Here is a 24,980-nt window from a genome sequence, read left to right as displayed (position 1 = left end):
TCTTGAAATAAGAAGGAACATGGTTGAGCTCTTTTTCAGAATAATACAAAAAAAAAACTTAAATATCAAAATCAAATTTATTTACCAAACTAATGTAAAAGGAAAAAATACCATTTTGAATGACATTTTTTCTCCTTCCACGTCACCCCCCTTTTCCACGATGGCATCGTCCCAAAAAAAAAAAGAAAAAGAAGAAACGCCATTTGGAATGGCGTCTTTAAAAACGCCATTTTGAATGGCGTCTTTAAAAACGCCATTCAAAATGGCGTTTTCAAATTTTTCCACAAAAAAAAAGAGAAAAAATCGTGAAATAATGAGAAAATTGGTTTTTTAAAATTTGAAATTAATAAATAAATTAAAATTATAATTTTGATTGAAATTTAAAATATAAAAATTTGAATTTGTAATTCATTAAAAAAATTAATTTAGATTTTTTATTTAAAATATTTTTTAAAAGATGTCAAAAAAAATCTTAAGAAATAAAAAAAAATTATCATAGAAAATAAAAAAAAAGAGAAAGAAATTTGAAAGAAATAAAAATTTAAAATTTAATTGAAAAACATCATTCGAAATACTTGTCCTAAAAATTTAAAAAAAAATTAAATAATAAAAAAAAGAATTATAATTTAAAATTTAAAATAAATAAAATTTTAGAGATTAATTGAAATAAAAATATTATTTCAAATTACTTTGTCAAATTAAAATTAATTTATTTTAAAAAGATTCAAAAAAAATTGAAAAATAGGCTAAAAAAATTTTATAAAAACATAAAGAATTAAAAAAAAATAGAAATTATAATTATAATTGAAGAACAAAGTTTATAATTTTTAATTTTAAAAATAAGAATTATAATTTTAATTGAAATTAAAAATTACTTTTTAAATAACTAAATTAATTGAAATATAAATTTTTCAGAAATATTTTAAATAAAAGAAAAAAAATACGTAATAGAATATCAAAAAGATAAAAATGAAAGAAAACTAAAATTAAAATTTAAAATTATAAAAATTATAAATTAGATTAGAAAAAATATATCATAAAAGAATAAATTTAAATTAAATATAATTTCATTTTTAGGGTATTTTATAAATGTGACTTAAAAAAATTAAATTTGAATTAAATTTTGATAAAAAAAGAAATACATTAATAAGTTAAAAAATGATGAAAAGTTAAAAAGTTAAAAAGTTAAAATTTTTAAAAAGTCATAAAAAATAAGAATTATAAATTTAAATTTTTAAAAAAATAAAATTTTAAAGATTAAGTGAAATAAAAATATTTTTTAAAATTAATTTTCAAATTAAAATTAATTTAATTAAAAAAATTTCTAAATAAAATATAAAAATCACCTAAAAAAATTTCATAAAAAGATAAAGAATTGAAAAAAAATAGAAATTGTAATTGTAATTGAAGAACAAAGTTTATAATTTTTAATTTTAAGAAATAAGAATTATAATTATAATTGAAATTAAAAATAATATTTTAAATAACTAAATTAATTTAAATATTAATATTTAAAAAATATTTTAAATAAAGAAAAAAAATACGTAATAGAATGTCAAAAAGATAAAAGTGGAAGAAAATTAAAAATAAAAATAAAAATTATAAAAATTATAAAAAAAATATTTTATAAAAGAATAAAATGTAATTAAATTAATTACAATTTGTTTTTTCGGGTATTTTATAAATGTGACTTAAAAAATTTTAATTTGAATTAAATTTTGATCAAAAAATAAATACATTAAAAAGTTAAAAAATGAAGAAAAAAAATCATAATTTTATCAGATATGATTCTGAAGTCTCAAAAGCAAGAACAAAAGATGTGTAATCTATTAGAGGCAATTTCAATATTTTTGAAAGCGTATTTTGTAAGAAAAATAAATTTATATTTTTTAGTCGACCCCATGAATCGACTCATGGCTAAAAGAGTTTAACGGCACGCAAAATTTTTGGCTGCCACACTCTGTGAGTCGACTCTTGACTTTCTTTCTGGTAATTTTTATTTTTTAAATTTTTTAAAAAGAAGGAGAGAGAGGAAGAGGGAGAGAGAGGAGGCAGCTCACCGCCGTGCTGTCGGAGAGACGCCGAAGAAGGGAGAAGAGGGAGAAAGGAGAAGAGGGAGAAGGAGAGAAGAAGGGGGAAAGGAGAAAACGCCGTTCCCTTCGATATTTTTTTATTCTTTTTTTTTTTTTAAATTTTTTTAAATTTTTTCATAATTTGTTTAATTATTTTTTTTTATTTATTAAATTTTTTAATGAGAATAGTAATTTGAATGATAATTTTTAATTTAAATTAAAGTTAATTTTTTTTTTAAATTATAATTTCTATTTTATTTCCATTTTTTCTCTTTTATTTACTATTTTTATGATATATTTTTTAATTTAATTTATAATTTTTATAATTTAAAAATATAATTTTAGTTTTCTTCCATTTTTATGATATATTACGTATTCTTTTCTTTTACTTAAATTTGTAAAGGAAGAAGGAGAAGATCGAGAAGGGAGAAGGGAGAAGGGAGAAGGAGAAGGGAGAAGGGAAGGAAGAAGGGGTTTGTGGAGGGGAGAGAATGGCGTTTTCTCTTTTTTTTTATTTTTTATTTTTTTAATTTCTTTACTTATCTATTTGTAATCTTTTAATAAATAAATTTAATTAAATAATAAAAATAATAATTTAAATGATAATTTTTAATTAAATTAAAATTAATTTTTTTTAAATTTATAATTATAATTCTTATTTTATTATTATTTTATTATTTTTTTTATGATACTTTTTTTAAAATTTATTTTAAAAATTTTATCATTTAAAATTATAATTTCAGTTTTCTTCATTTTTATCTTTTTAGCATTCTATTACGTATTCCTTTCCTTTACTTAAAAAAATATTTATTTTTTCTAAAGTTCAATTCCAAAAGCAACATTTGATATATTATTATTTACGTTATAATTTTTATAGTCCTTTCAGCATAACATTTTCTCTCCTAATGTTCTGAGACATGTTCGAGTATGTGTATCCATATGCACCAATCATAATATCCAATCATTTAAAATTAAATAATATAAAATGAAATCAATATTTAATATTATTCAATAGAATAAAAATGTCAAACATACAAAAAAAATAGTACAACAAAAATGTAAAAATACTAAATACAAATACAACAAAGACTAAGTCCCACAAGGACGTCGCGGCGCCCGTGGTCGCTTGGACCTTCTCAGGAAGGTCCTCGCCGGCTGCTCCTACTGTGATGGCTCCTCTCCTATATCAGTAGAGGAGATCTGCTGATCATGCTGCTCAGGAATAACTGATGCTGTCGGATCATCTACGGACTGAGAGACCCGTTCAACTCTCTCATCTGGATACACGGATGGACCTGAAAAAAAAGTATCACACTCATGTGGCCAACTGGTACCCGATGATGGCATCTGGGGGATGTAGGAAGAAGAAGACGCTGCCATCTGTGGATGAAAAGGCGGTGGCATCTGTGCAGCATCAAATGATGACATATGCGGAATATGCGGTGATGGCATATGTGAAGCATATGGTGACGGCGTATAACTCATATCTGGCACCCGAACTGCTCCATACCAAGGCGCACAGGTATGTGGATCAACACCAATCGCCACCAATGTTCCGGAACCTGTTCTCTCCATCTCCCGCAGTATCTGAATCCGCTCGTCCTCATCAGTCGTAGATAAAGCACGACGAGTGTCCAACACGAGATCCGACATAGAATCAGTCTATAAAATAAAAATAGAACAGTTAGTATAAAACAATCAGTATAGTGTACAATATAAAATAAAAATATAACACAAATAACATGAAGTAATTTTCGTAATCTTACCAAAAGATGTACAGTAGAACTCTCGCCCTCGTATCCAGAAACTGCATACTGAGACTGTCCAATGACTCGCACCGTAATGCTAAAAAACCAAATCATGTAGTCATCAGTATATGAACGGCCTCTCAAAATAGGATCACCATGAACAATGTGATCTCGACGTGCATCCCAAATATCGATGTACTGTGCATGTCTGATACGCTAGTCGATACGAGCTCTCCCTCGTCGATCAATACGATGAAGTCCTTGGCTGGTATCAAACTGCTCTGGGATGCCCTGAGTCTGACCAAACTGCCGCAGGACACGATCGGGAAGATGTCACTCTACCACATCAAAACAAATAAGTGGCACCCTAGCAGTCCATATGTCGTGTCCAACTGTACACATCTGCGGCAGTATAGCCAATATCCCATCTGTATATGGCTCCCACAAAAACTGATATAATATAGTTAAAATAAAAAAAAATTAATAAAAAATTATAATAGATTATGAATATTGTAAATTGATATTTGTAAAAAATTTAAAATTTACCCGTCTAGATGTATCAACTAATGTATCCAACTGGCACCTATAAACCCGTGCCACTCTTGTCGATACGTGATGAACGTTGAATACAACGTTCCATCTGTTTCACAATGTACTAATATTAAATAAATTTAAAATAATAAAATTTAAATAAAAAAAATAATATTTCGATACCTGTATCCTAATGGTCCGTCTAGTCTGAATGGAACATCAGGATCCTGCTGCTCTGATGGCATCTCGAGCAACTGTCGTCGTAATGGACTGATAGTCGGCATACGCTCCCATACCCAAATCTGCAAAATTTAAAAATTAAATAAATGATATATCGAATGTAAAATATAATTAAATATTAAAAATTAAAAATTTTAATTCACGTACCTGTAATAATACAAGATAACCGCCAATCTCGCTCTGATCAGCATAGGAACCCCGACACATAGCTCGGTATAGACAAGCTAGTACTGCACTACCCCAACTGAGTCGACGAGCGAAGTCTAAATCCTCTAATAATGGCAAAAACATCAACTTCATCTTATTCGATGAAGTATCAGGTAACAGGACACCACCTAACAATCGCAGCACCTGACCCCTAACATACTGCTGCACCATCTCCTCTAGTGCATCATCCGCAATATGAAAATGACGATAACGATCATCCAAACACTCAATCCTGAGTCGTGAATGATCGAAAAAATATGCGTCGGGCTCAAACCTTAACAATCGCAAGCACAAAGCCTGCCACTCCGGAATGGTAAGTGTGGGATCAACTCCGGTAACTGGATCTCCATCAACTGGTAGTTCAGTAAGGATGCTGACATCTTGTAAACTGATGGTCACCTCACCAAATGGAAGATGAAATGTGTGTGTCTCTGGACGCCATCTCTCAAGCAAAGCAGTAATAAGACCAACGTCCATCTGTATACGACCGATCCGATATACTCCATAAAATCTCAGATATCGTAAATAATCTAACACTCTATCTGGGATGTCCTCTGTCCTCCAAAATCTGCATCGGATCGTCGTAGACGAAGATGATCAGGCATACATGTATGCATTGGTCTACCTTTCTGCTTCGGTCTCAAACGATGATGATCAGGCATACATTTGAACATACGTGTATGCATCCAATAATCTTCATGTGGTAGTGGATTGAAATTACCGCTCCAAGCATTCATGTATGCTGTAATTGTATATGCATCATCCACAAAAGTACTAAAATGTACAGCAATTTCTTGACACACAGCTAAAACATGTGAACATGGATATTTGTACGAGCTCCACTTTCCACAAGAATATTTTCTTTCAGCTAATGTAATTGGGCATGCCTCAAGGCTTGGGCATGCCTCGTATTGAAATATTTGACAAGACGATAAAATGTCAGTTGAACACAAGCTGTAATTGGCACATTTCTAGCTCCTCGTAAAACACTGTTAAAAACCTCCGACAAATTTGTAGTTAAAACACCATAGCGTAGGCCATCATCATGTGCCAATGTCCACTTCTCCTTTTCTATCTCGGACAACCAGCTCCAAGCTTCTTCATTCACTGTTCTAATCATACCCATGATAAAATTAAATTTACGAACTTGATGAGCACTTCCTGCTTGCCATACTGCTCTTTTCAACTGCACATTTTTAAAATGAGTGTTGAAATTACTGCAGATATGTCTTAAACAGTATCGATGATAAGCACGTAGTGGACTCCATCCAATAGACTCATCTGCGATGGCATTTAAAATACAACTGGATCTAATTAGATAAAGATAAAAATAAAAATAAATTAATGAGATAAAAAAAACGAGCGTCGGAACCCGTGGGCCCCACCGTCATCGCAGCCCATCGCATCGGAGCCATCGCCACGCAGGGCCCGCGTCAGGGCATGCGGCCCCACCAACCATCTGGGCCCACCGCCGAGATGCGGGGCCCACCGCCGGGAGCAGCGGGGGGCTGAGGACCGCCGTCGGGGCGCGGGGCCCCCTGGCCATCGGGGCCCCACCGCCAGCTGGGGCCGGGGCGGGCCCACCATCGGGATGCGGGGCTCGCCGCCGGGAAGCGCGGCCCGCCGCCGACCGTCTGTGACCGGCGGCCAAGGAGAAAGGAGAAAGAGAGGAAGAGAGAGAGGAGGGGGCCGGGGGCCAAGGACGGGATGCGGGACCCGCCGTCGGGGCGCGCGGCCCGCCGCCGGCCGTCTGTGGCCGGCGGCCAAGGAGAAGGGAGAGAGAGAGGAAGAGAGAGAGAGAGGAAGAGAGAGAGGAGGGGGCCGGGGGCCACCGCCGGGATGTTGGACCCGCCATCGGGACGCGCTGCCCGCCGCCGGGATGCGCGGCCCGCCGCCGGCCGTCTCTGGCCGGCGGCCAAGGAGAAGGGAGAGAGAGAGGAGAGAGAGAGGAAGAGAGAGAGGAGGGGGCCGGGGGCCACCGCCGGGATGCGCGGCCCGCCGCCGGCCGTCTGTGGCCGGCGGCCAAGGAGAAGAGAGAGAGAGGAAGAGAGAGAGGAGGGGGCCGGGGGCCACCGCCGGGACGCGCGGCCCGCCGGGACGCGCGGCCCGCCGTCGGCCGTCTGTGGCCGGCGGCCAAGGAGAAGGGAGAGAGAGAGGAAGAGAGAGAGAGAGGAAGAGAGAGAGGAGGGGGCCGGGGGCCACCGTCGGGACGCGGGACCCGCCGCCGGCCGTCTGTGGCCAGCGGCCAAGGAGAAGGGGAGAGAGAGAGGAAGAGAGAGAGAGAGGAAGAGAGAGAGGAGGGGGCTGGGGGCCACCATCGGGACGCGGGACCCGCCGTCGGGAAGCAGGACCCGCCGCCGGGACGCCCGGCCCGCCGCCGGCCGTCTGTGGCCGGCGGCCAAGGAGAAGGGAGAGAGAGAGAGGAAGAGAGAGAGAGAGGAAGAGAGAGGAGGGGGCCGGGGGCCACCACCGGGATGCGGGACCCACCGTCGGGACGCACGGCCCGCCGCCGGCCGTCTGTGGCCGGCGGCCAAGGAGAAGGGAGAGAGAGAGGAAGAGAGAGAGAGAAAGGAAGAGAGAGAGGAGGGGGCCGGGGGACACCGTCGGGACGCGGGACCCGCCGCCGGGGCGCGCGGCCCGCCGCCGGCCGTCTGTGGCCGGCGGCCACGGAGAAGGGAGAGAGAGAGGAAGAGAGAGAGAGAGAGGAAGAGAGAGAGGAGGGGGCCGCCGGGATGCGCCGTCGGGATGCGGGACCCGCCGCCGGGATGCGCGGCCCGCCGCCGGGACGCGCGGCCCGCCGCCGGTATGAGAAAAAGAGAGAGAGGGGAAGAGGGAGAGAGAAAGAGGAAGAGGGAGAGAGAGGGGGAAAGAGCTCACCGCCCATGCCGCCGTGCCGCCGGAGAGACGCCGGAGAAGATCGAGAAGGGAGAAGGGAGAAGGGAGAAGGAGAAGAGGGAGAAGGAAGAAGGAGGGGAGAAGGAAGGAGGGGAAAAAGGGTTTGGGGAGGAAAAAACGCCATTCTCTATGGCGTTTTCTCCTTTTTTTTTAATTTCTTTAATTATGTATTTGTAATCTTTTAATAAATAAATTAAATTAAATAATTTAAATAATAATTTAAATGATAATTTTTAATTTAAATTAAAATTAAATTTCTTTAAAATTTATAATTACAATTCCTATTTTATTATTATTTTATTATTTTTTATGATACTTTTTTTTATTTATTTTAAAATAGTTATCATTTGAAATTATAATTTCAGTTTTCTTCCATTTTTTTCTTTTTAGCATTCTATTACTTATTCTTTTCTTTTAATTAAAAAAATATTATTTTTTCTAAAGTTTAATTTACAAAAAAATTTTCCATATTTTTCTTCATTTTTTAACTTTACACTGTATTTATTTTTTGATCAAAATTTAATTCAAATTAAATTTTAAATTTTCCTCCCATTTTTTTTCTTTATTTAAAATATTTTTTAAATAATAATGTTTAAATTAATTTAGTTATTTAAAATATTATTTTTAATTTCAATTATAATTTTAATTCTTATTTTTTAAAATTGAAAATTATAAACTTTGTTCTTCAATTACAATTACAATATCTATTTTTTTCAATTCTTTATTTTTTATGAAATTTTTTTAGGTCATTTTTAAATTTTATTTGAAATTTTTTTAATTAAATTAATTTTAATTTTATAAAATATATTTAAAAAATATTTTTATTTCAATTAAACTTTAATTTTTTTTTTAATTTTTAATTTATAATTCTTATTTTTTGTGACTTTTTAAAAATTTTCACTTTTTAACTTTTTAACTTTTCCTCATTTTTTTAAACTTTTTAATGTATTTCTTTTTTTATCAAAATTTAATTCAAATTTAATTTTTTTAAGTCACATTTATAAAATACCCTAAAAAGAAATTGTAATTAATTTAATTTAATTTTATTCTTTTATGATATATTTTTTCTAATCTAATTTATAATTTTTATAATTTTAAATTTTAATTTTAGTTTTTTTTCATTTTTATCTTTTTGATATTCTATTACGTATTTTTTTCTTTTATTTATAATATTTTTTAAAAATTTATATTTAAATTAATTTAGTTATTTAAAATATAATTTTTAATTTCATTTACAATTATAATTCTTATTTCTTAAAATTAAAAATTATAAAGTTTGTTATTCAATTACAATTATAATTTCTATTTTTTTTAATTCTTTATATTTTTATAAAAATTTTTAGTTATTTTTCAAATTTTTTTGAATCTTTTTTAAATTAATTATTTTTAATTTGAGAAAGTAATTTGAAATAATATTTTAATTTCAATTAATCTTTAAAATTTTATTTTTTTAATTTTTACATTATAATTCTTTTTTTTTATTTTTTAAAAAATTTAAAATTTATAATTTTTTTAAAAAATTTAGGACAAGTATTTCGAATGATGTTTTTCAATTAAATTTTAAATTTTTATTTCTTTCATATTTCTTTCTCTTTTTTTATTTTCTATGATAATTTTTTTTTAATTTCTTAAGATTTTTTTTGACATCTTTTAAAAAAAATTTGAAATAAAATATCTAAATTAATTTTTTTAATGAATTACAAATTCAAATCTTTATATTTTAAAATTCAATCAAAATTAAAATTTTAATTTATTTATTAATTTCAGACTTTAAAAAAAATTACCATTATTTCATGATTTTTTTCCTTTTTTTTGGTGGAAAAATTTAAAAATCCATTTTAAATGGCGTTTTTAAAAACGCCATTCAAAATGGCCTTTTTAAAGACGTCATTCCAAATGGCGTTTCTTCTTTTTTTTTTTTTTTTTTTTTGGGATGATGCCACCGTGGAAAAGGAGGGTGACGTGGAAGGGGGAAAAAACGCTATTCAAAATGGCATTTTTTCCTTTTGCATTAGTTTGATAAATAAGTTTGATTTTGATATATTTTAGTATTTAAGTTTTTTTTTGTATTATTCTGGAAAAGAGCTCGAACATGATTTCTTGCCTAGCTAGCTAAATAACTGAATGCCAGCTACAGGCTACATATGGAGAGCCAGTGGTAATGAGGTTTTCATAAAAAAGGTGAAATTTTCTGGTTGAAAAAAAATACACAAAAATTTTCTGGTTGAAATTTTCTTAATCTTCCGAGATTTTGGACCTCATGGAGGAAAAGGCATGTGCAAACTCCCTTACAAAAAGGATATGTGATCCGCTTTTCATGGATCTTATGTGGTACATTTGGCAGGAAAGGAACGCCAGGATATAATCGGAAAGGAAGACCTCTGCCTCCTCTAGCTGTGCGTTTCAAGGCACTCCATTCCTCCTCAATGTGGCGTAATCTGTGCTTGGACAGCTCCTTTGATAGTCATAAGGTCATCTCCAAGTTGTTGTCTTCACTCCCTCTGCAATTCTGGTCTATGTAATCAGCCCTGATTTTCTTCCCCCTGCCATCTTCTCCTCTGTCCTCGTTGTTTGTAAATCCATCTTAATAAATTAATTAGGAGGAAGAATCATTCTTCCTCCCTGCTTCTTCAAATTAAAAAAAAAAAAAAATACATAAATTTCTTTGAGACACCGCACGTAGTTGGATTTTCTCAATAGGAGAAGGGAGTTAGCGACCAATTTTTGCCGATGCTTTTGGAAGCATCGGCAGGTTGCACTGACCTGCCGACGTTTTTAAAAAGCGTCGTGGTTCAACGACGCTTAAAAGCGTCGTAAAATGTCATCATTTTCAACGCCGATATTTTTAGCAAAAACGTCGTTAAATAAAGAAAATGTCGGCGCTTTATTGCGTCATTATTTAACGACGCTAAAAAACGTCGTTAGGTTCGATTAATACTTCCATTCTCTCGTGTCCTAATCTATCTACTGTCGTCTCCTCCCACCCATTTTTCCATCTCCGCCGACCCCCATCTCCGTCGATTCTCCGCCGCCGGCATCGCACCCGCCGTCCACGCCGCACCGCCGTCGGCTGCTCCCCTCTGCTGTCACATCCGTCCATGCCGCACCCGTGCTGTCCATGCCGTACACCGTCCGTCCTCTTCGAAGCCATCCCACCGGCCCTCCTCCCCTCCCCCCTCCCCCCTCCCGGCAGCCATCTTTGCAGGCCCAAAAGATCCTTCCGGTTCGATCTCGAGTTCGATTTGCCCTCTCCTTCATCTCCTAATCCCAAGCTCCGGGTGTTCTCTTCAGCGGAAAAAGAAGGAGATGAGGAATACGGCGGTGATTCTTTAGCAGTGTATCCATTGTTTCTGTTCTAAGAGGTTACCTTTCCTTCCCTTTGCCGTTTCGTTAAATTTTCATGTTGTTCTGTAGATTTCCGCAACAGATGTTCATTAGATATAATCTGTGACATATCTAATTCATAGGAATCTCTTAAGCACGTCATAATTTGAAGTTCAGATTGTTTTTTTTTTTTCAAGAAAATTAATTCTATTGTAATTGCGCCTTTAATATTTCTCAGATCAACAGAGAGAGAGAGAGGGGGAGAGAGAGTGAGAGTTGCAAAATTTGCATTGAAGCATTTAAAATAAATATAAAAAATAAATGCCTTGTCAGGTTGGTTCCAATTAGTAATTATTGATCAGCATGTTGAGTCTGGACAAGCTTCTGCTCCTCTCCTTGTTTGTTGCATTGCATGGCAGGGCACCTTCATGTGGTGTTCACATGCTGGGTGAACCCCACTGTCCTTGCAATGATCAAACTGGAATCCAATCAACTCTCAACTAGATTTTAAATACATGCATGATGTCTTGCTTTCTTGTTCTGCTCAAATTCCCTCGTCAGGTGGTAGTTAGTGGAAACCTCTTGAAGCTTAACCTGTGCATGGTCTACCATGCCGGCAGTCCCCACGTTGTCGATGACGATGACAACGAAGTCAGCGATCCAATGCCACACTCTTGTAGGGTGTAATTGGGTTGGATTCATGCAAGATCCGAATCAAAACTCGATTATTGAACAGATCCAATATGAAGTCAAGGATCCAAACATGAACTGAATTGGTATTATCATGAAATTATATGATTAATTTTCTGACTTATGCATTCATTAATGTATATGCTTTTGTACTTTTAAATACTAAATTATCATATTTTGGTACGGCATACCATACTTAATCCACAAGGAAGTGCATTACAAAATAGAACCATATGATTCCTTTGAATCAGAACAAATGGGTAAAGAAGAAGAGGAGGAGGGAGAGGGAAGAAGCTGGGAGAAAATTGAGATTTAATGAACATACATTGGCTATTAGCTGAGGCGACATGAGGGTGGAGCAAACAAGAATGGGTGTCGTAAGGAAGTAGCAAGGATAAGGGCTCAAGCAGAGTCAAAGAAAGGATACATGGATTTGAGGCATAGCGAAATTATTTCTAACACTCAGTTGCAGATTGCAAAGCTCCTGGTTGGGAGTGATGTCCGTTGGTTCTAGAAAGCTAGAAGAGAAAGAAAAAGGTATCCTTCCAGAGGTGCAAGATATTTCTATAATAGTGTTCTTGATCTAATACCCATTTTAACAATGCAGGACTAGGTGTGTTTCTGCATAGGCTGGGAAGTGAGAAAGAATTTTCTCCAAAGCAAAGCTCTATGGTTGAAAAAGTCAGCAACTAGCTCATGCTTCTTCTGACTTAGACTATAGAGCCAAGAAATGAGTATCTAATCTGAAATGGTGCATCACATAACTAATTATTTTTTCAAAGAATAAATAATTATTTTTTTAAAGAATATGGTGTTCCTCACCGTATTCCAATATTCATTGTTGATTAAGGCAATAAGCTATCGTATCGACGGTGCTTAATAAAATCAAAAAAAAATGAGAAAAGAAAAACAATGAGGAACACTAACTATTTTTTTATGCAGCTCACCTTAATCATATGATCCTTGATATTATTTTAATATTATTTTAAAAATATTAGGAAATATCACTGTGCCCCACATTCATGATAAATTTTCATGTATTAGTTTGTAGCTCATCTTCATTATATAATTCGTGACATTATTGTAGTGATATTTTTAAAAAATATCAAAAATAATGTACATATTCTATTGCATTGCATAGAACCATAGATATTGTTTGATTAATGTACATATTCTATTGTATCCGTACATTTATTTATTTTTGTACGGATAAATAAATTATTACATTGGTTAATTGATTATTCAGTATGGACAGTTTGAAAAATGTGAGTAATTCTATAGGTCATTACAATAATCAAATGGTATGTTGAGGTTCGGAAAAAATTTCAGATGGTATTTTTTTTTTGTTCTCCCTATATGGGAGAACTAAGAAAAAATACTGTCGAAATTTTTTTTGGCTCTTGTTGCATATCATTTGATTACTGTAATTGACCTATAAAATTAATAATTTTCTGAATGGGATAGGACCTTCTTTACTTATTAGTTGATGATAGCAAGTATTTACTATGTAAACCATATCATATCTAGATGTATTTTTGAGTCTTCAAGTTATATAATGAAATACAATAGCTGTTATTTTTTTGAATTTTATGAAATGACTGATATTTTTTACTCATTGCATTAATATAGATTGTATAATTTTTTTATTTTTAGATAAGTTTGCAAGTTTGATCATTTTTATCCTACAATGGACAAAAGTTGGATAAATAAACCAAGGAATAGTAAAAATATTTAGATGGAGTTCATGACTTCATTAAATTTGGTATGGAGAAACGTAGTTTGAATGAAAGATTTTATGTCCATGTCGGAAATGTGTAAATAGTTCTTCTTTAGATCCATAAATTGTTGAAGAACATTTGGTATGGAATGATTTTTTAAGAATTATACCGACTGAATTTTTCATGGGAAATGTATTTGCCATCATCATGTAACCAACTCCTGACTCATTTTGATCCACTAGCCAACAAGACAATTCTGCAAGAGATGATGATATAAGGGGTTTGATCACATATGTTTTTGGACTTAATGTTCAAAATTTAGGAGAATCCAGTAGTATACAAGAAACAGTTGGGATGTTTGATGGATGTACGCATACGAAACGTATGCATGTTGAGGAGCCTATACATACATCTAATGATGAGACAGCTCGTTATCACACCTTAATGAAAGATGCAGATGAAGAATTATATCCGATTGTACGAAATTTTTAAGATTTTTTTTCTTGTATATTTATTCCATTTAAAATATTTGAATGGATGGTCTGGGAAGAATTTTACCATGCTGCTTAAGTTATTAAAGGATGCATTTTCAGAAAGCACTCGTTTACCACCATCGTATTATGAAGCCAAGAAAGTAGTAAAGGAATTGGATCTTGGACATGAAAAGATTCATAGTTGTCCGAAAATTGTATGTTATATCGGAGTGAAAATGCTAATCAAGAGTCATGCAATGTATGTGGATCTTCAAGATGCATAACACAAAAAGAAGATCGAGACGATGTACTGAATGAATTGGATGCAACGCGGAGTAAAAAGAAACCGACGAAGGTATTGCGTTACTTTCCTCTTATACTTAGATTGAAAAGATTTATGCATCATCAAAAACAGCTTTATCAATAAGATGGCATGACGAAGACGTACAAAGGATGGAATGTTGAGACATCCAGCAGATAGTCTTCAATGGAAAGCATTTGATGATAGGCATCCTGATTTTACCTCTGATGTTCGCAGTGTTAGGTTTGGCTTAGCTTCTGATGGCTTCAATCCATTTCGGACCCTGAGTTCTACCTACAGCACTTGGCCAGTCGTTTTGATACCTTACAATTTGCCACCATGGATGTGCATGAAACAATCATCACTTATCTTGTCAATGTTATTCTAGGAGATAAGGGTCCAAGCAATGATATTGATATTTTCCTACAGCCTTTAATAGAGGAATTGAAACAGTTATGGGAGGGTATTGATGCATTTGATGCTTCCAACGACCAAACATTTAAACTACAGACAGTTTTGTTATGGACTATTAATGATTTTCCAGCATATGCCAATTTATCTGGCTGGAGTACAAAGGGACGGGTCGCATGTCCTTGTTGTGGAGATTCAACACATTCAATTTGGTTAAAATATGGAGGTAAATTTTGTTACATTGGACATCGTCGATGGTTGGAAGCAAATCATTCGTTTCGATTTCAAAAAGATTTGTTTGATGTACTATAGAATTGGAATGTGCCCCTATTCCACCTTCTGGAACTGATGTTCATAGACAAATGATGGCATCAATTACAGCTATGGTAAGCACTCAAAGTCCTCTAAAAAAAGAGAAAGAGATGATGTTGAAAGCTCAATGCACGAAGGGTTACCAGAGGAAGTCAGTATCAGTACTATAGATGCAGAGGTGTTTCAAGATCCAGACAATTATTTCGAGGATGAAAATGAGGAAGACACACAGATAGCATCTACACAACAGTCCAGTTAACATTTATGAAAAAAATAAAGTATCTTTTTTGACTTACCTTATTGGAAACATAATCTTATTCGGCACAATCTTGATGTCATGCATATAGAGAAGAATGTTTGTGATAATTTACTTGGAATATTTTTAAACCTTGATGGAAAGAGCAAAGATAACATGAAGGCGCATCTTGATTTAAAAGAAATGGTATCCGACAGGAGCTTCATCCTAAAATACTTGCTAATGATAGAATTTATGTGCCTCCTGCATGTTACACAATATCTGCTCGAAAAAAGGATAATTTTTTGAGAGTTTTGAAAAGTATCAAGGTACCTGATGGATATGCATCAAATATTTCACGATGTGTGCATCTAAAGGATCGAAAACTTTCAAATCTTAAAAGTCATGATGGTCACATATTGATGCAAGATATCTTTTCAATAGCTTTAAGATCGTCATTGCCGAAACAATTGTTGCAATTGTACTTCGATTATCGTCATTCTTTAAGGCATTATGTTCGAAAGTTATTGATCCTCGAGAACTTGATCAGTTAGAATCCAATATTGCAATTACACTTTGCCAGATGGAAAAGATTTTTCCTCTAGATTTTTCACTATTATGGTACATCTGCTCATTCACCTAGCTTCAGAAGTTAAAGTTGGTGGATCGGTACATTATAGATGGATGTATCCTATTGAGAGGTATTATTGCAAACCTTAAATCTTTTGATAATTTTATTAGAAACAACAGCATACTGATATTTTAATAAATATTTAATTCTTCAAGTATCTTGTGCGTCTTAAAGATTATGTGCGAAATAGAGCTATCCCGAGGGCTCAATTGCTGAAGGATATATTGTGGATGAATGTTTGACATTTTGTTCAAGATATCTTCAAGGTGTAGAGACTATCTTTAGTCGACCTCAACGGCATAATGACTTTGTGGAGAATGCAGAACTGTATAAGTTCTCAACTGCTGAAAAATTCTTGGAAGAGCTGAAAGTATTGTACTTGATCAAAAATCCTTAGCACAAGCACATCGTTATGTGTTACTTCATAGTGACATAATATCTGACCATCGCAGGTTAGTATATTTAAGGCATGACATCAAGATTTAAATTTTATATTAGATATAATGTTCTAAATGATATATTTATATTTTATGCAGTGAATTTTTAATTTATCAGAGACGAGCCAATCATAACATTCGTCCTAATGCAAGGATTGAACAGCGATGGTTGGTCGAGTTATTCCCTATGTGGCTTTCGAATTAGGTGTGATTTATATTTAATTATGGGATACATTAATTTTTGATACATATTTAATATCAGATAACTCAACAGCACTTCATATCATTTTTTTTAGGTATCAAAGATGATGGAGAGAAATAATTCAGATGAACTAATAGCTCTTGCTCGAGGACCTAACAAGATTGTGAATAGATATAACGGTTTCATAATTAATGGCTTTAAATTTCATACTAAAGAATGGGAGAAATTTAGAAAAATACAGAATAGCGGTTTATGGTGGAAGCGGATGGAAAATCTTATTATGGTGCACTTAAAGATATCTATGAGTTGATTATTATGAAAATTTAAAGTAGCATTGTTTAGATGTGATTGGGTAGACATAAACTCACCAAGAGGTTTGAAACAAGATGCAAATGATTTACACTTGTAAATTTTTTAAGGTTGATACACACTGGTGTGTTATTGAAGGATGATCCATTCATTTTTTTATCTCAAGCTCGTCAAGTATTTTATGTACAAGATGCAAAAGATAAAGATTGGTTTACTGTCATCAAAACAAAATCTAGAGACTTATATGATATGAAAACAAGTGGAGGATGATGACGATGACACTTATACACAATGTATGTCCTACAATTTTGTGCCAGCTGATGATTTAAATGCTACGACGATATTGATTAGGACAGAATTTGAAGAAAACACTACTGCTTGATTATTACTGTAATAATTATTTATGATGTATATAATTTACATTAATTATTGTTTATTTTACTCCATATATTAACTGATTCTACCTTTTATTTATATAAATGCTAGTGACATCATGCGTCGCAGGGGACGATATGCTGGTGTGCAGTTTCAGTTTTCACAGACAGAGGCCGGTACGTCTTCTTCAGTACAGCAGCCTGAGGCCAGTTCAGCTGCACAGCATTCCGAGCCCTGTCCTTCTTCATCATCAGCACAACACGATCCTCCTGTTCATCAGTCAGATGATGAGATACACGTGCAGGTATATATTATCTTTCATGTAATTTTATTTTTATTTATTTTATGTATATTTATGATATCATTACTTTTATGTATTTTTTGCAGACGGATCCGGGAGAGTACGCCCAGATGCGGACCCACAGTAGTACGAGATGTGTGGCAGATGCGTGAGGGTAGAGAATTATTGTGGAGTGCAATCAACTAGGTCAGCCAATTAAGAAAGCTGCCTGCTTATTGACTTCATTTTTGGGGACTGTTGCTCGGAGGCCTCAGCTATGTCCGTTGGGCTATGCAAAATGGAATGACATGCTTCCAACGTACAAAGTTGAGCTCCTCCGAGTTATAGAGATAATGAATTGATGTTCATACTGTATATTAATTGTTAATCACTTATATAATTTATTTTATTTTTTTTTTTATAGAGCAAGTTTGTTCTCCCTCCATCCACTCATGATTTTGTAATGAAGTCTCTCAACCGCAAATGGAAAGAATATAGAGCACAATTGAAGAGGGACTATATGAGACAGGGTATGACAGAGGAGGAGGTTGCTAGAATTATCCTCCTGATGTACCCCCTCATCAGTGGATGAGTTGGTTCATTATTGGTTCTCCGAGAGGGCACAGGTATATTATCTGCTCATTATCTTTTTTTTAAATATTTTATAAAAATATTGATTTATATTGTATATTATATATTATATATATAACAAGTTCTTTATTTTATTTTACAGACTTATTCTGCTATTGGTAGAGCTGCACGAGCAGCTCAATCTGTTCCTCATACATCGAGGTCGAAGAGTTATGCACGACTCCGACAGGAGTTTGTATGTTCCTCAAACTTTCATAATTAACTTCTAATTTTTATATTAAAATTTATATAACTAATATCATTATGTATCGTGGACTATGTCTGTATCATGATACTCATATATTTTTTTAAATTATTATAATTGTTTGCTTAAAATTAAATTATTTGTGTAGGTGGATGAGCATGGGAGGGAACCCGATAAAGTGGAGTTTTACCGGATGACTCATACTCATCAGGATGGTACTTTTGTTCGAGATGAGTCGAGAGATTTATATGTACGGCATTATTAATATTCTATTTTTTACAATAATTTTAATTTAATTTTGTTAGCTATTAATGTATATCTCTTGTTTTCAAAATAAATATAGGAGAGGGCTACATCTCTCATTGCGGACGTGATGACGAGTCCACAGCATCTACGCAGCAGAGCCGTATCGAGACCGAGGTGTTCATAGAGTTGATGGGACCAGAGCGCTATGGCCGAGTGAGGGTTATGGAGTAGGAGTCACCCCCACTCAGTTATCTGAGGTTAGTAGATATACACAGCATGCTGCAGTAGATGCTCAGGATTCATGCATCCGCAGACTCGAGACGGAAATACAGGAAATTAGACAGAGTCGTGCTGCTGAGATGGAGGAGATGCGACAGAGCCGTGCCGAGATGCAGGCCATGAGGGGACAGATTGATCGGCTAACATCTTTATTAGAGATGTATGGCCCATCTCAGATAAACACATATTATTAAATATATATTTTTATATTAATTTAATGATCTATATATTTTTATTTATAGATATGCAAATCAAGCTTTTCATATGTTTTTTGTAGGCTCTTGGCACATCAGGCACCCGTCGAGACGGCGGCACGTCACGTGGAGACAGCAACGACCATTCGCCTACAGATTGACATCATTTTATTTTTATTGTAGTCTTATATTTATTTATATTACTCTTGATTGTAATGGATGATTAGTATTTTATTTTTATTTATATAAAAAATATCTTTGGGTTTGGTTAAATTTGCTATTGAAGTTTGCTTTTGGTGTGAATGGTGGTGATTTATAGGTTTATGTTTGAATAATTGATATAATTTTGTACGGAAATGTATGTATTATTTTTTTTTGTATATAAAATTTGTATTTTTTTTTCTGTTAAAAAATTTAACGATACTTATAAACGTCGTTAATAACTGTTTAACGATGCTTATAAGCATCGCTGGTGAGTTAACTACCAACGCTTCGAAAAGCGTCTTGGTAGAGTGGAGGACGCGTTGTCATTAATGACGCTAAAAAGTACCGTTAAAATTTAATTTTACAATGCTTTAAAGCGTCGTTAGAAAATATTGTGATGCTTTTAAAAACGTCGACGCTTTTCGTCTCCACTCTTACATAGACGACGCTTTCGTGACGCTTTTTGAAGCATCGTAAAGCTTATTTACGATGCTTATTAACGTCGTAAAATATTTTTATAGCGTCGCTTTTACCATTTTCACTGTAATAAAAGGTTGCAGATGGCATAAGTTAAATCATGACTTGACCTAGTCGACTTTGCACATCTTGACCAAATCCATATTTGGACACTTCTGGAACATCTTGAATGGGAGCTATCTCCCAAAAGATTGTCCATCCACATTACATGAATGTTACAGACAATCTCATCCCTAAATAAAATCTTTTTCGGACATAATCATCACCTATTTTAAGAATTTATAAAAAAAATATTTAATATTTTTGTAACATATATCTCAATGAATAGTTTGAGGGTCATGATCTAACCCAATATAACCTGCTGAAGGACTAGAATTGGCTGACCACAATGTGCAACTGTTAAATTGTTAATGTCTAGTTTAACATACATTCAGTTGAAACCATCTTGACCATTTTACCAGTGACATTATTTTTAAAAAAAAATTAAAGCGAAAAAAAAAAAAAAAAAGAAATTCAAAATAACATTTTAAGAGCCCCTGATGCTCATTTGACCAAAACTCCGTAGCGTATTCTTCGTTCTGGGGCATGACCAGCAGTCCGCAGACCGTAACTTCGGACGAGCTGCGCTTTAATTTGCTGGACGAGATCGCACATGATGAATATTCTTTTTCTATGGAAAAACAAAACAAAAAGCGTCCCGTGGACACCTAAACCGCCACATGAAACATAACGACTCTTTTTTGTTTCCGAGTGGACTTAAAATTAACATGAAGACATCACCTTCTTCTTGACCGAACCTGCAGTTGTTTTCACTCTCTACTATCGCATGGACCTCCTCATCAGAAATGGCCACTTTGCTTCTCCTGGTACCAAAATTTCACCTTTAGCCATTACTTTCTTCATTAAGTTTGATTCTTTTTCTTCCCCCCGATATGTTTATTGACCGTAGAGAATGGCAAAGACGCCATAACATACATACCGGCGGTTCCGGCGATCGAGCCGTCAGACCTCATGTCGTACCTCCAAGAGACCGATACATCTTCGCTGCAGCACCAAGTAATATTCAAGGCATTCGAAGAGGCTAGGGGGGCGGACTTGGTGCTGTGCAACACGATGCAAGAGCTCGAGCCGGAAACCATCTCGGCGCTGTAGCAGGAGAAACCATTCTATGCCATTGGTCCACTAATTCCAGCCGGATTCTCTGGAAGCACCGTGGCGACGAACTTGTGGACTGTGTCTGATTGCTCCCAGCGGCTGGACTCTAAGCCACCAGGCTCCACCTTGTACATTTCCTTTGGGAGCATTAATTGCAAAGTCAGCCAGAGAGATATGGGTTCTTAGGCCGGATGGTGCTGGTAGTTTTGACGAGCAGGAGCCGTTGCCCAAAAGGTTCTTGACGCATTGCGGGTGGAATTCGATACTGGAGAGCATGTGGTGCGAGGTTCCGAAGCTGTGCTTCCCGCTGCAGGCCGATCAATTCACGAATCAGAAGTTGGTGGTACGGGATTGGAAGGCCGGGTTCTACGTTGGAAGGATGGATGGGGTTAGTAGGAAGGAAGTGTCGAAGAGCGAGTCGACGACTTGATAGGATGGGAAATGGGCAATGAGGTGAGGGAGCACGTTGAGGTGGTCAAGAGAACATTGCAGACTGCATTCACTCCTGATGGTTCATCCCAGGAGAACTTTGATCGATTCTCTTTGAGGATCTGATGAAACACAGTTCACAAAACATGATTATAAATTAATTGAAGGTAGTCGATCTCCAGTGGAAAATGCTGTTCTTGATTTGTTATTCAATCGCTTCGTATCTCTGCAACCTTGGATCTGTAGTGTGAAAAAGGATGGAAATTAAGCAATTAATAGACGTACTATTGAGGTGCAGCCTAAATGTAGTGGACAATGTCAACCATTTAAGCGATGCGGGCTGCAAGAAAAGTTGGCTTTGGCATGCTTAGACAATTGAGGGTGCATCATTATTATTTTTTTATTTTTTTTTTGAGGTAAATGAGGGGAGTAAAGTGCTTCCGTCATAATTAGGGGTGGAAATAGATCAGGCTAGGCCAGGCCTGTATTATAAAATACTAGCCTGAGCTTGGCTGTTGGACTGATTCGAGCTTAAAATGAGGCTCGCCTGGTCTGTTTTGCAAAATAAAAAAGTCTGGCCTAATCTGAAAGCCTATTTAAAAAGACTTTTTCATCTTCTTGATTCTCAAAAGGACTAAGATAATTGAATATTGATGGGTAAGATCAATAATTAATTAATTATATATATTAATAAAATAATAATTTTTATTAAATTATATATATATATATATATATTATATATATATATATAATTTATACAGGCTAGCCTGCAGGCTTTCAGGTCAGGCTTTGAAATTTTAGACCTGACCTATTTATTTAAATAGATCTTTTTAAAATCTATACCTGGCTTATTTAGATAAATAGGTCAGGTCAGGTCAGGCCAGGCCAGGCCGTAGGTCCCTGACAGGCCGCCTGGCCTATTTCCATCCCTAGTCATAATATATTTATAATAAAAGATAATTATAGCATATGTTATAGTTAAGATGGGATAGGATGATAAAAGTATAAAACATAGATCCCAGCATAGATGACAATGGGATGGGGAGAAATCATATGAAGGTACTCACTCACAAATATTATTGTCCCTTAGCCTAAGGTTTGGCTGCAGAAGTTTTCAGCAGGGCTTCTTTTGAAGTCCGATCAAGCTAAGAGGGGATTAGACAATCTGTCAACTTAGGTCCACACTGTTCAGAGGCATTGATCGACCATTAGCTGAATTTTGTAATATCTAACAGAAGGATCCGACGCCTAGAATGCTATTCCCATACGTGACCCCTGATGAAGAGAGTTTGTGACTGAAAAGATTCAGCGTTTGGGAGTACATTATTGTCCTCAGTGTCCGACTATTTTTAGAGCCTAGGAAAGCTGAGAGAGCAGATGCCTGATGCTTGGATGAGAGGCAATCGACAACCAGTCTATGAAAGTGGTGATTGCTTTCTTTGCCATAGCATGGGGCATGGTAGCATGAACTCGAAAGATTCTGAAGTTCCGTTCTTTCCAGAGGCACCATTCAGAGGTGATGAACAACCATTCAACGGTAGAAAATCTAGCTTTTATCTAAGGAGCAAGACACCATGAGTCTCAAACCTTAGAGAAGGATGATGGCAGGTCAGGGATGTGGAGGGCTGAAAGATGATGCGCCAAAATACTCTGAGAAAGAACATTGCATCATAATGTGGTCTAAGGATTCTCCGGATTCATCACACATGGGCAGGATCCGTTGACACTAACTCCCCTTTTGATCATATTGTCCTCGTTAATATTTTATCGTGATAGCTGAGCCAAAAGAATAGCTTGGCCTTCTCAGGGAGAGGGGAGTCCAGAAGCATTTTCCTAATCGAGAAATTGCACCTCCATGCATAAGAAAATTATAACATAAGCAAACTCTGTATATGCCAGTCAAACACCACTTCCAATGCCAGAGATCCGATTTTGAGTTGAGCTTTGTGGACTGTTAAAGGGTCGAGAGGCACGATAGCTCTCTGGCTACCTGGGAACTCAAGGGGAGTCTGAAGGAAGAGAAATAATTTGGCTGTTGTAGGAACTCATGAGCTGTGCAATTGTGCTTCGAGGCTAGAAAAAAGAGATTAGGAGGGAGTATATATATTTAGCTCACATTCATCGATCCAATGGTCATGCCAGAAGAGAATTGATTGACCATTTTTCACTTGCAGAGTAAACCATTGTTTGAATTGGGCTAACAGCTTAATCACGTTCTTCCAGAAGGGAGAAGCTAGCTTGATCAGACAGTGAGAGGATAGAAGGAGAGGCTATTGTGAATAATAAATATGCTTTATTAATAGACCCATAACCTGCGGAGAAATCTGGTAAACCTCCACCACCATGTTCGTAGAAGCACCTGATTAAGCATTGCAAGATTTTTAATTCCTAGACCACCATACTTCCTAGGCTGACGACTTGCACCCAGTTAAGTAAATGTTTGACACTACTATTCGAATGCTGGCTATCCCAAATGAATTTTTCGCACTTCAACTTTATCTCTTGAATAACCTCCGATTGGAGCTTCAACAACAACATCCAATAGACTGATATGGCGTTCAAGACTGAGTTAACCAGGATAATGCGGCCTGCCAAGGATACAGTTTTTGTTTCCACCCGCTAAGCTTCTCGATAATTTTTTCAGAGAGGAATGAACAATTGGCCTTGTTAAACTTGGAGTGATGCAAAGAAATTTCCAACTATCGGATGGGAAGGGAGGAGATTTTGCAGCCAAGCATAGAAGGCAGGGTGCAGGCCAATTCATCACTGATGTTGATTCCTATGAGCTGAGTTTTATGAAAATTGATGCTTAAGCCGGTGATCATTGGTGTTGAGTCCTATAAACTATAAAGGATCAGCTTGAGGCAATTAATATTAACCTTGTCAGGTGTAGTAAAGATCAAGGTGTCGTCGGCAAACTGAAGACATTATGAAAATTCTGCCGAACAGAATGGACAGGAGATGTTTATCAACCTTTCCATTTTGGCTGCATTAAGTGTCTTCGCAAGAACATCTATGACCAATATGAAGAGCAGGGGAGAGAGGGGGTTACCTTGCTTTAACCCTCTTCGATTGCGGAACCAATTGCCTACAGAATCATTGATGACCAAGGCGGAATTGGAGGTGACTAGGAGAGATTTGACCCAGGCTACCCATTTGGTGTCGAAATCTCTGTGAAGTAGGAGGTCAAATAAAACTTTCCATGAAACACTGTTGAATGTTTTCTCAAAATCAAGTTTGCAAAGTATGTCAGGGAGTTTGGAGTGCTTAGTATATGTGATCTGTTCAACCATAGAGATGTAGCTCTTGTAGATTTGGTGCCCCTTAATAAAAGCAGATTGACAGTTGGACGCCAGTTCTTCCAATATTTTCTGCAGCCTATTCGACAGCACTTTGGATATAATCTTAATCATCTCATTTTCGATACTTATTGGCCTAAAATCTCTTACCATTGTATTATCAGACTTTTTAGGAACCAGTGAAATGTAGGTATAATTAAGCCTAGAGAGATCACATTCCCCCCTGTAGAAATCTGAGAATAATTTACAGATATCCTTGCTAATACAGCCTCAATATTTTTAGTAGAAGAAAATCTGAAAGCCGTTGGGACCAGGGGATTTGTTCTTAGCAAGGCTGAACATAGCTGTTTTGATTTCCTCAATAGAGAACGGAGAGATTAATAAGAACAAATCAGGTGGGGATCCGGGGTATAGCTTCCCCCAATTGATGCCTGCTTGTTTAACTACTAGAGTTTCGAGAAGAGATTGATA

General features: G+C 35.8%; 1 pseudogene; it reads left to right on the top strand.

The window, feature by feature from the left end:
- Positions 1 to 10,791: 10,791 nt before the first annotated feature.
- On the top strand, positions 10,792 to 21,371 carry LOC140857314 (UDP-glycosyltransferase 86A1-like; annotated as a pseudogene).
- Positions 21,372 to 24,980: the final 3,609 nt, after the last annotated feature.

The sequence above is a fragment of the Elaeis guineensis genome, chromosome 4, assembly GCF_000442705.2.
Source record: "Elaeis guineensis isolate ETL-2024a chromosome 4, EG11, whole genome shotgun sequence".
Taxonomy (NCBI): domain Eukaryota; kingdom Viridiplantae; phylum Streptophyta; class Magnoliopsida; order Arecales; family Arecaceae; genus Elaeis; species Elaeis guineensis.
This window is presented reverse-complemented; position numbering and strand designations above follow the sequence as displayed.